Source organism: Carassius carassius, chromosome 31 (genome assembly GCF_963082965.1).
Source record: "Carassius carassius chromosome 31, fCarCar2.1, whole genome shotgun sequence".
NCBI classification, from domain to species: domain Eukaryota; kingdom Metazoa; phylum Chordata; class Actinopteri; order Cypriniformes; family Cyprinidae; genus Carassius; species Carassius carassius.
Window position 1 is genome coordinate 16,566,996 of NC_081785.1, and position 13,346 is coordinate 16,580,341.

Below are 13,346 nucleotides of genomic sequence, written 5' to 3' on the forward strand. Positions count from 1 at the left end.
AGTAGAGTCACACTACGTGACATTTTACAACATGTTAGGTAATTTTTTTGACTTGTTGTCCATTGCATACAGTCATGGGGGATTTCAGGGGTCATCTCTATGACATAATTTCCTATATTTTTTATTTATTTGTTTATCACCAATTAGTAACATGTCAGTTCAATTCACAAATTAATTTAATTCAAGTTTATTTGTATAGGGCTGGATCTGGTTTGTCCAGTGTTGATTAAGCAGCTTAAATGGACTTGTTTACTCAGCTGACACAAACACCACGATCCATCACATTCCAAAACCGACAGAGAGAAAGGGCAAACAAAGTGTCTTTCTTGCCTCCGTGGGGGGAACTTCTTTGCCAAGTTGAAAAAAGAAACCAATCACCAAACCAATGCTGACACTCAGCGTGCAGGAGGTCTCACTTTGATGAATAATTCCTCCGAGTTGACATATGTATGAGGACACACACCCACAACCACACACACTCAATTTCAGCAGCTGTTCCAAGCGTCTCATTCCCGATGTAGTGAACTGAGGTAGTGCTACAGAACATATGGACAGAGAGACACTGTGAGGAGATGATGAAGCTGTCTTTCTCCCTCTGTTGCCATTGCACCACACACAAACACATGCACAGACGAAGTGTCTCAGCCAGCTAAATCTCTAATTGGAAATCTAGTGTCGCCAGACGTCCCGTTTTTGGTGGCCTGTCCTAATTTTGTATTTTGCGTTCACAGCATCTTGCCAGTTGAAATAATACCTTATGTGCAAAAAACAGAACATTATGAATAAAAAGTGTTTAATTATTGTAGTCTATACAGTGTTTAATTAAAATGCGATCTTTATTTTCAGTTTTTATAGAAATGAATAAGAAACACATTGAGCAGAAAAGTTACAAATGGAAATTACAAAAATATTATCAGGTTTATTGACCTTTGAACTAAATCCAGGGTATTCAGGACCCAGACATGAAGCAGAACTATTCCAAAGAGCCATGTATTAAATAGGTTTTGATTATTAATACTGGAAATTCTCATTTGAGTGAGATTAACTGAACTGCTTTATGAGGGACCATATTTTATGCAATGTGTACTGTTTTATACTGCACCTTTTGGCTAAGTCACCTAGCGTATAGAACATTTCCATACTATGTATAAATATATATATATATATATATATATATATCCTCTAATTGCATTAAAACGATATAGAAACACATCTTCTTCCAGGCAGATTTGTAACATTTCCTGTTGAATTGAACATCTTTATTATTGTGCAGATGGTGGAAATGGGAATTTTCACTTCCGAACTATATTCTTTTTTTTCTTTTTTTTTCATATTGTGAAAAACTATTAAGGGAATTAGGCTTTTGGGTTACCTCATATTTATTGCTGTGAAACAATAAGCCATGGCTTCTTTCCCACACACTTTCATTTATTTAACTGTTAAAAGGTTTCAACTAAAAAAGTCATTTCTTTTTTCTTTTTTAAATGTGCATTTTACCCCAAATCCAACACTCCTTCAGGGCACAGCCTATCAGGTGGATTGGACGTAAATTATCTTCAGTATTAAATAGGCAGCTCCTTTCTGATTCATCCTTCGTCTCTCTGTATCTTGATTAACAAGGCCACCATAATTATGCTCACGTTGGCATTTATTGGGAACAGATGAGGAGTGATACTCTAAATTGAATCTTTAAAAAAATTCCTCAGGCCCATTTCACATAACGCTGCCTCTGTAATGTGACCGTGATGATTAATCAGACGCGGCAGAGATGAGAGGCTGTGCCAGAGAGAGTGATGGATAGGATGGCTGGGCAAGCTTTAAATGGAGTAAGTTTCCCTTCCTGTTGCATGTACCTCATTTCCACATTTAACTTCACATCAACGGTGATTAGCGAAGAGGGATTGATGTGGGACGAGAGTGAGAGAAATAGAGAGCAGGGATGAAAGAAGATATAAGATAAAGTGAAGGACAAGGAAAGGGACAGGAGAATTGAGGGCGAGGGAAGGAGGAAGTAAGGTGTAAGGATGATGAAATATAGAGATGCAGAGAAGTTAAAAAGAAACCAGAGAGTGCCAAACGTAACAAAACAGGGGTGGAGTCCACAGGCGGATATGAAAGGGCCCTTAAATGTGTGTATGGGTGGGTCTGTTTGTGGGGAAGAAAAGAAAAAGTGGGACATGAGAATGCAGAAGGGAATAATAGGTTATGGAGGACAGGCGGATACACTGTTGCTTAAAGAAACAAATCAGATCCAGTCTCATTACAGATACAGATGCCAAAAGATAGAACACCTGCAACAGTGCAGCAGAAAATAACCTGGGGTATTTCTACGTCTGAATGAATGGGTGAAGGGATGGATAAATGAGGGTGGGAAAAAGAAAGACAATCCATATCGTAATATTGTAGGCTAATAGTAGACTTTTTTGTACAATGTGATTATTGGAGTTGGCTTTTTTCTGCAATGTGTGTCTTCATGACGTACTGCTGATATACAGCAATTAACAATAAGAATTTTGTCTCTTAGTGTATAATTCAAAATAAACTTTAAAATAAAACAGGTCCTCATTTATCACCAATACACTTTAATAGGCTTTATTGACAAAAAAAATTAATAATAAATACATAAATTGTGTTTGGTCTTTGGATCACTCCCTTTGCTCATCATGTATTCCACGGGAATCTGTGGAGGTTCTGTCTTTCTGGTAACTAAAAATTTCTCAAATAAAAGTGATTCCTTTATTGCTTTCACACCTGGCTCACACTTTTTTGATTTTGGTGTACTGTAGGCTTCAGAAAACTCTTTAAACAAACCAAAATGAGGCCTTCACAAGTAAAATAGACCAAAATACAAAAATAGAATCCACTTTTGAGACCACAGACAGTGTGAATGCAGAGTTAACTGGATACTTTTTCTCATTTATGCTTGGTTTGTTTAAACCACATCCACACAAACTTACACTCAATTTTAAAGTAATGTTATATGTTTGCAACAATGTGAAACAAGGGTGAATTTCAACTTGGTTGTTTGGGAGACATTATTTCCATTTACACATGCTGTGAGGAGGTGCAGCACAGATTCATTAGAAACTCAATATTCTTTATTTCTCCAGTTTATTCCCATCAGCAACCAAGAGTGACGCCGCACGCTCATGCATGCCCTCATCTTGCATCTCCACGGCAACTCGCAGCCAGGTTAAATCAGTTTTGAGTCTCACTGGGAGAATACACATTATCTCAAATAATTCCTTCCAACTAAAAAGCTTTCTTGTTTCGCTGTGACAGGCACAGAATTGGAGGGAAGCGCTCCATTTGCAAGTATCAAATGAAGGGAGCAAACTAAAGCTTGTCTTTTTTCATTTGTCTCCTCTGATGAACTGATAAATATGGTTTAGCCTCTGGAGTATCGTCTTCATTTGGATGCTTCCTGGCTCCCTTGTGTTTGCATTTTGACATGTATGGCCACATAACTTGGCCATGGAAGTTAGCTACAGAGTGTCAGAACTGGATTGGTTAACACTAATGAGCTTCCCAGGAAATGTTTACCAGAAAGGAAGTAGGAAAGAGGCTTCATTGGGCTTGCCTAGAGTACTCAAACACCTGGGCTGTCACGCTTTCTTGTTAATGTTTGATGGTCATAAAAGACTGCAACGTGCTGAGCGAGTATTTGTTGACATTCCATGTACCTGAGTAAGTGAATCAAAAATAGTGGGTATGTGATAAAACATGGAGCAGAGGACAAAAAGCAAGGGGGATGCCTTATGTTGTTTGTTTAAAAAAAAAAACAAATCTCTGGTTTTACTTTGAAGCATAATTGGCCACTTCACTACAGATGCAACAACTGAGGGTCCCTTTGCTGTTCTGTAAGCCTGCAGAAGCCTGAATATCAAAGAAGATGTAATGGACATCCTCCCCATGGAGATGGAGTGTGTGTTTGTGTGTGTGTGCTGCATGGAAATATATCATCATCTGTGGAATATGAAAATGCAGTGCATGTGTACTAATGATTAGAGACCTTTACTACTAAGTCATAGTTGATATAATGTGAACACATGGTAAATCAATTACAACAATTATAAACATTTGCTTGATTGAAAATTCTCGGTTGGATCTTTTTTAATTGATTGATATTGTTTGTTATTTTTATTTATAGGTACAGTAGAGAGATTGCTGGAAATGGTTTGAAGAACACGTGGGAACAAAATCAGGTAGCTAAGTTCAAATGCTTGGCAGCCACTTAAACTCTGTGGCTCAGTGTTTTGGAGCTGGTAAACAACTACTTATTGACCACCTAGTAACATTGTAGCAAGTCTATAACAACGCTAACACCATAACCATAACACCTTAACAACTGTATAGCAAACTAACCAAAATAAAACTCAGAACACTGTAGTAAGCAATGCCTTGACAACAACGGTCAAAACCATAACAGATGCATAGCAATGTCTGAAAAACATTGAGAACACCTTAGCAACACCCTGGCAACCACATAGCAACCTGCTAAAACATTCAGAACACCTTAAAGGGGTCATATGACGTTGCTAATAAGAACATTGCATTTGGTGTAATGCAATGTGTTTATGTGGTTTAAGGTTAAAAAAACACATTATTTTCCACATAATGTACATTATTGTTTCTCCTCTATGCCCTGCCTTTCTGAAACACATTTTGACAAAACTCATCGTTCTGCAAAGTGAGGTGTGCTCTGATTGGCCAGGTATCCAGTTTGTTGTGGCTGGTAGAATGCCTCAAACATTTGATAAAAAATGTTCCCTAACTTAACACTGTGATGCCATGTGCCCTGGCGTGATGAGATAAAGCAAATAAAACCCATTACAAACGAGGCATTTGTTGCTTCCAGTGGGGACATAATTACTGATTCTAATGACTTATACTGTGTTTTTACAACTTGCGTTGCGTATCAGGCTGCGTAAACATAAAACCAAGTCTGCATTTGTTATCAGAGAAACGACAAACAAAAAGCTCTAAGAGTTACTCTACGCTGCTCAAAACTCATGTTTGAATCATCAGTGGCAAATCCTTTACATGTGTAAACGTACTTACAGACTGTGAGTCAGAAGTGTCTGACTGTCCTTGCAAAGTTAGAATTGCCCAACTTTATAGAAACAAACACCGGCATTGTTTGCTACTCTCACAGGAAACAGTCCTTATCCTTTGCAAAATGCACTGCACACATCTGTTCTGCTTCGCTTTCACAATGAAACACATAGCATCTCCACAACATGGCGCCGGCAGCAACAGCGAGAATAAATGTTACGGCTTCTTTCTTTGTGTGAACATTTGGGCGGCGTTATGCAAATCTTCCCATATCATGACATATGAGGACATATGAGGGCATTACAATGAGCCGTTTTAGGTAGGCGTGGTTGACTCTTAACTTTTATAAAGAATATCTCTTTGGATTTGAGAAACTTTACAGATCTTCTTTATGCAACATGAGCTTTTAACGCTCCAAAGAGAAAGGAAAAATTTAAATCGCATCATATGACCCATTTAACAATAGCCTGGTAACTGCATAGCCATGCACTAAAACTCAGACCACAATAGAAATGCCCTGAAAACAATCAACAAACCTTAGCATCAACATAGCAACTCAAATGCCATGGCAACTACACAGAACTGCCTAGAAACTACATAGCAATACATTAAAACTCAGAACACTGTAGCAAAGCTCTGGGAACTGTCCACAACACCCTGCATATAAATGGGCAAAAGGCACTCAAAACCCCTTAGCAATGCCCTGGAACTTCCCATAACCCTCTAGCATCTGCATGCTTAAACACTCAGAACAGCTTAGCAATGCCCAGCAGCCACCAAGTACACCCTAGTAACCACATAGCAATGCGCTAAAACTCAGAACACCATAGCGATACCCTGGCAAGAACTGACAAAATCCTGGCAACACCTTAGCTATCGCATTGTAAAAACAACTAATAAAACAACTTAGAACTACCCTGGCAACCACGGAACAGCATGCTAAAAACACTGAACACCTTAGCAACACAATGTGATGAATTGCATGGCAAGCAGCACATTTTCTTCATTTGCTTAGCTTTCACCCACTCTCTTTGCTCATCCTTCTTATAAGTCTGAGACTCTGAGATAACTTCTGTGAGTGAGGGAAAGAGAGAGAGAGATCACATGTTGAGGGATAATTGGAGTCACACAGAGATACAGTGTTCATAATTACAGTGCTTACCTCAGTACAGAAGGTTGCTCTCACACTTTCTCTGTAATACAACAATAAAGATCAGAGGGGTGTGTTTTCACAGGCCGAGGCTCATCTTGTGTTATGAGACCTGCACTTGTAACCCAACTATATCTCATGACCAAACGAGAATATTGCACTTTAAAATGGGGCGCAGCTTTAAATCTGGACGCAAGAGCAAGCATTCAGACAAGTGAGGTTAGGTGCTTTTTACAGCTCACAGATCACAACATGGCTTTTACTCTTATGTGTCACCCTGTTCACTTCACCAGAATTGTTTACTCACTTCTCAAGCAGTTCTTTTTTTCCTCAAAATCTCCAGACTGAGATGCTCCAAATCTCATCCTCTTGTCCTCTTTTTTTTCATCCTCCTGTTCAGGGTTATTATAGTTAACTAGCATTTCTAATTTTCGTTTAGTTTCATTGATGTATTAAAATAACTAAAACTGAAATAAATAAAAAGATTGACAAAATACATTGACAAAAACCTCAAAACAAAATGCTAATTTTATTAAACTAATAGCAAAAATGTAAATGAAAACAGGAAATAAGTAATGAACTCAATGATTTTAAAATTAAAAAAATGAAAACTCTATCATCATTTATTTATCCTCGTGTCATTCTACCTGTTTGCATTTCTTTCTTCTGTGGAACACAAATGAAAATATTTTGAAGAATGTTATTAACCAAATGGTTTCAGTTGCCATTTACGTCAAAAAATATGGACAAAAATACAATTGAAGAAATCGGACCTGAATGGTATGGTATTTTGAATAGAAGATAAGAATATTGGTTATCAACAGGTTCAGGTCCCAGTGACCTCAATATATATATATATATATATATATATATATATATATATATATATATATATATATATATATATATATATATATATATTTATATATATATATATATTTATATATATATATATATACACCCACACACACACACACACACACACACACACTATACACTGTTGGATTGCCAACATTCATCAAAATATCTTCTTTTGTTTCCAGATTCAGATATTTAAATGTGGATGCCACTAATTTGACATAAAACCATCAAAGATCTTAATTCATCTTAATGTACTTGAGTCATTCAAGGATGGTTGATCATCTCACTAATATTTGGCACTGCTTTTTTTTCATTATAGTCTGTGAAATAACACTAGTTATGCTCCATTTTCCTTAATGACTGACATTTTAAAAATATATTTTAAAGAGCTTATTTAAAAATGAGGTCATGCCGTTTTTGTTTTATGACTGTGGCACTGTTTCCACTGTGATATGCCAAAATGGTGGCCAAAGCTGCACAAATAAGTGAAGATGTAACTGGCTGCCATGAACAGGTATTCTGGAGTCATAACCTTCCAGGCCCAGCACCTTTCTTCAGCACGCTCCTGCCATCTACTGGCTAATCATATTGTTCTTTTCAGTGTGGCACTCCAAAATGAGCTTGAAGGAATGTGATGGTGAGCACATCACAATTCACTGATGTGTGAACCTTCTGTGTTAACAGTATTTCAGTAAACAAATCTTGACTGAGAAGTTTTTTTTTTAGCATCTCATAAATAATATCCATCAGTTAAGCCTTCACGATAGTAGGATCTGTAATTCTGTAAAATGCAATTTATAATTTATTCACAAAGCCTTTTAATCAATGGACCATATATTGTTCATGTCCCAAAAACAAGATGCTATAAAAATTAATCTTCTCTCAGCACTTACTTATATAACACCATCTGCCATTTTGCAAAGTTGCTCACCTAATAGTTACATTTCGTTCTGTTGTACCAAGAGTCACTGTCTAAACAGACCTCAACACTATGTTATAAAGCCTCAATTAGTCATGATAATAGGATGGCAGTTTTGCATTCTGGAAGGGTAATGGCTTGTTTTAATTGTGCATTTGCATGAGTGCGCTCTGGGTGGAGGTGAGAGGTAGGCCTCGTATGAGAAACATTTACTTACAAAGAATAGACACACTTAATTGTTGAGAATTGAATAATGAGCCTTTATTCTATTTATTGGATTATGGAGCCTTTTAGCTGTCCCCTGCTGATCGTTTCAAAGGACTCTCAGCTCACACTGTATTGGTTGGGAGGCATCGGAGGTGAGCAGGTCTTTGGAGACGTGGAATATTAATGAGCACAAATTAATTTGAGTTTTGATACATGTACAGTATATTACAAAACTTTACCACCTGCCTGCATTAAACATTCAATGCAAGTTAACTACAATAACACGAGTCTGTGCTGAGAAATTGAACGCTGTTAAACATTTAAAACCAGTTATTACCAAATCAACTTTGGCAGCCCTAAAATACTCTTCATGATATTAAATAAGCAGAAACTGAACCAAAACTTAAAAAAAAAATTTTGAATCAGAAAATACCATTTGGTATTTTCCACTCAGTGTGATTACGCTCTGGGTTTCTATCGAATCTTAATACTCAAGAAACATAAATATAGGCCTGGTTTCACAGACAGGGCTTAGACTAAGCCAGGATTAGGCTGTAGTTCAAGAATAGGACATGTAAGTAATTTTTATAATCATCCCTTAGAAAAAACATCACTGGTGTCCATCTTGAGACTAAACGAAGGTATTGATATAGTTTCTTTCAGTTTTCTTTCAGTCTGGGACTAAGCTTAAGCCTTGTCTGTGAAACCGGGAGATAGATTCACTTCAATCCCAAATTTTGCTATTGAATTGCATTGCAAGAGATTTTTCTGAGCATTTTCACTTGGATCTGGTGATGCAGGTATCGAGTTACTGTGCATTATCTTTGTCGCTTGATTAAAATTACTATCGTTGTGTCAGGGCATGTACAGTGTGAAAATTGTGTATTGTTAGTGTGAAGATGTGTGATGACAGCCGCCGGTTCCATCTAAAACCCTTCCCCCCTTTACCTTCCGCTGCTCAGACAAATCAATGGCAAAATGAATTCTGATTAACCTAAAGCTCTCTTTTTTGTGGTCAGCGCAATGTCCAGCAATGGATGTCTGTCTCTCTGGCTGTAATGTGTCTAAAATCCAGTTACAAAGAAACCGTAAAACACACTAAGATGAAAAATGAATCTGGAGAGTGTTATGCTCGCTAGAGCTGTTTGGCGAGGATACTTGAGCGCAAACTCAGTTAGCTTGTACCTGCTAGAAATGCACATTACCGCTGACATTAGCATAAATGAGTTATTGATTCTCATTGAAGTTAACCTTCAGTTCTGTCTTCAGTGTGTGGAATTAGTCGAAGTGGACCGGAGAGCTTGTGTGTGTGTGTGTGTGTGAGCGAGTGACAGTAATGAAGATGTGACCTTTCGGGTTGATCCCTCCTGCCCCTGACAACCCTCCAACGAGCCACTCACCCCTACACGTGCATTTTTGTGTCACATTGTCATCCGTTCCATTTCCAGACATGTAGCTTTCTTTCACGAGCTGTCAGAGAACACATCTCTCAGCTCCCGCCTTCTCAAGTTCTTGACAGGAATTTTTGAAAGCCTGTCTTGAAGGCATAAGCCAGTGTCCGTCCCATCACGAGGAAGTGGGATAGGGAAAAAAGTGATGAAGGATGGGTTGGGGAGGGGGACATGCAGTGGAGACTGACCAACGAGGAGAGGAGATCAGTAAATAACAGTCACCCCAGGGGCCGCGTCTGGGGTGCCTCCTCATCTTGCCCCCAGTCAATTTAATTTAAATGTAAATTTCAGGGATGCGTGGCGTTTAAAGGCTTACATTAGCAAAAAGGGAAAAGTTAATGAATGTATTTCAATCTCTGTAACCACACAGCCTTCTCATTTACCTCCTGGAATATATGAGCAGTGCTGCTCGAAATTGGGACTGGGGTAATATACTTGCTCTCCAACAGCCCACTTAAACACAGTCCATCATCTCTGGTTATATGGAGGCTGTATTTGAGTTTTATTGTACTGTATATTAACGTGATGATGATATTACTGTTGCATTTTAGAATGAAAACCGTAAAGAAATATCCAGGTCAAAAACCCAAAACCAAATGATAAAATAATTTGCCTTTTTTTTTTTTTTTTTTTGTTTTACACATTTTACGTTATTACTAATGTACAGTATCTGGTATGGTCTCTTTCATTATATAGTACATTAGTGATGATTGTTATTTCATTATTGCATTTTTTGTTGATTTTAATAACATTTAAAGGCAGTACAACAAATGCTATCGTGATCAAGAAATACTTGTATTAAAAAGAATTATATATATATTGTAATACCATTGCACAATATTATTGTTTGTACAGTACAATATAAAACTAATTTAAATAGAAATTACATTAGATTTAAATGATAACATGTAATTTGAAAATATAACAAATAAGTTAATTAAATAATATTCCTTTGCTTTAGGGTATAATGTAACCTGGACACCTGTTCATGAGATTCACCCAACTACCCTGACAAAGCATATTTTCAGTTTTGGATGCAGATGTCTCCAACTGGGTTCTTAATTAGCGTAAGCAGCCAAATGTCACTGCTTGTCCTTCATCTACAGTAGGTTTAGCTGTTGAACAGTATGGCTATGGTGCTGCACCAGCTAAACCAGCACTACCCAGCCTGGACCAGCAATTCATGCAAGAAAGAGAGAAAGAGAGAAAGAGAGAAAGAGAGAAAGAGAGGGGAATGCTGAAAAGACATCGGTGAGAAAGACGGAGAGATTGAGAGGATGGGGGAGGTGAGAGTACGGACGAACAGAGCGGTCTTAAGAAGAGGGTTCACAGGCTAGTGCCTACTTGGAATTCAGGTTGGTTAAGATTCTGTCTGCATACAGTATGTGTGAATTGGAGAGATGTCTCATCTGAGAGTGCTAAGGCTTTCCTCACAGAGTGCCAACAGCAGGGAATGTTCATGTCAGCTGTAGCAAGAGGCCTTCCTGTGTTACTGCAATACGCACACACACACACTCACACACACACACACAGTAAAGTGGATGAGGGTCGTGCACACATTGAAAGATACTGTCAGAGAGTTCTGGAGTAAGAGCTATAGAGTAAAATCTGTTAAATGCTAATTTTTCTGCACCTCTCACATATGTATATACTGTGTGGGTTTATCTTCCACCTCAGGCACTTTGTTTTTACATCCCAGGGTTTATTTTTATTGAAGTGTATTATAAAGATATTTCAAGTTTTTTTTAAAAATGTTTTTATTTACATTTTTATGAAGGTCATATTATAACGTCCTTGGAAACCTTTTACCTAACTTTAACTTTACCCTAGATTTATTGTTTCATACTGTACTTGTCCCAGACTTCCTATCTTTAACAATGAAAATTATACTGTAAATTACATGCTTAAAATGTGATAGTTAAACAAGAGTGAAATAAACACAAACCATTTGAATATTTATTGTGTGAAAATTATTTATACCACAATTTCCTCCACAGTATAGTGCTATAATAGTATTATTGAGACACTCTTATAATTTTTATTCATATTTTGAATCAATTTTGTATTTTTATGTTTTCTGTTTGCATTTTAATTTTAGTCAAAGGTTTGTTAATTTAGTGTGTCTGTGTGTGGTCCTGGTATTCCCTATGTTACGGGGACCAAATGTACCCACAAGTATAGTAATACCAGTACATTTTGACCCTGCAGGGACATTTTTTTATAAACCATACAGAATTTAGTTTTTTTTGAACATCTAAAAAGCAGAATTTTTTTGTGAGGGGTAGGTTTAGGTGTAGGGTTGGAGTAAGGGGACTGAAAATAGTTTATACAGTATATAAATAAAAATAAATAACCTATAGAATGTCCACGTAAAACATGGAAACTCAATCTGTGTGTGTGTCTATATAGTTTTCATGCATTTTTATTTTTATTTTTAGTTATTTTAGTACATAAAGTTAAACTAAACTGAGACAAGCAATGTTGCCTTGGCAACTGGCTGAAATAAAACATTTTTTTAAGCATTATAATTTTTTTATGGTTTTGATTTTAGTCTCAGTTTTGGTCCTAGTTAAGATGTCATTTGTGAAATTATGCGAAACGTGTGAAAATATTATTTAATTGTGTGTTGTTTTTAGAATATGATACAAAGACAGACCAATTTTTAACTCCAAAAATGTTCAAATGTACAGTAATTTCCGTCATTTTCACCACAATTCATTTGGGAGTGTGCCAGCCCCTACAGCCAATAGTGTTTGCATTTCATTTATATATTTTAGACATTAAAGTACAGATTGCAATTTATATTCTGGGTTTTATTTTGCTCTCTGCCAGCAGAAAACAGCTGCTCATTTTGTTGGCTTGAGCTTGTTGCCAATTAAGAATGCTTAAATAATGACCTGCAGAGAGCCGTTGTCCTCCTAGGAGGCCTGTGCTGACGTACTGACTTTTCACTCAACTCCAGTAAAGTCTGATGTCCTGCATGGGGTTACATGGTGAGCGCTGATCTAGATTTAGCTGTGCTTGGATGAAAATCTTTTGATGATCCTTGCAACAGCAGAAAAAATTTTTACTTCTAATAACACCAAACATTCATATCTATTAATGGACAAGACCCAAGCTTCCCCACCGCCTTCACTGGTATTTCCCTTAATGCTCTTGTGAACATGTTAATAAAGATGAAGTGTTTCTACTGGAGCTCTGCACCTCAGTGCCAGATGTAAGCTTGTGATTCTATGATGCAATAAAGTGTGTAATTAATTTCTAATACAGGTACCAACTCCCCTGGATCTGTCCCACACTGACACTCAAACAATATCATCACTAAACATCAACCCTTAAAGGGATATTCCAGGCTTAGTACAAGTTAAGCACAATCGGCAGCAGTTGTGAAATATATTACCATAAAAATTCATTTTGACTCATTTCTTCTTTCTCTGTACTTACAGTGCAAGTGTATATTTGAAGCTTTTTATTTTTTTAAACCTTAAATTTACATGAATTCTTCTCTAAAAAAATTGCATGTTATCTAAGATGCAATATGTTTATATCATAATTTTACAATAATTTAGGGGTTTATGGAGTTGCATTGTCTTGACAGTTATGTTTAATAAAATTATATATATATATATATATATATATATATATATATATATATATATACATATATATACAAACAATAAACATTATATATTATTATGCATAC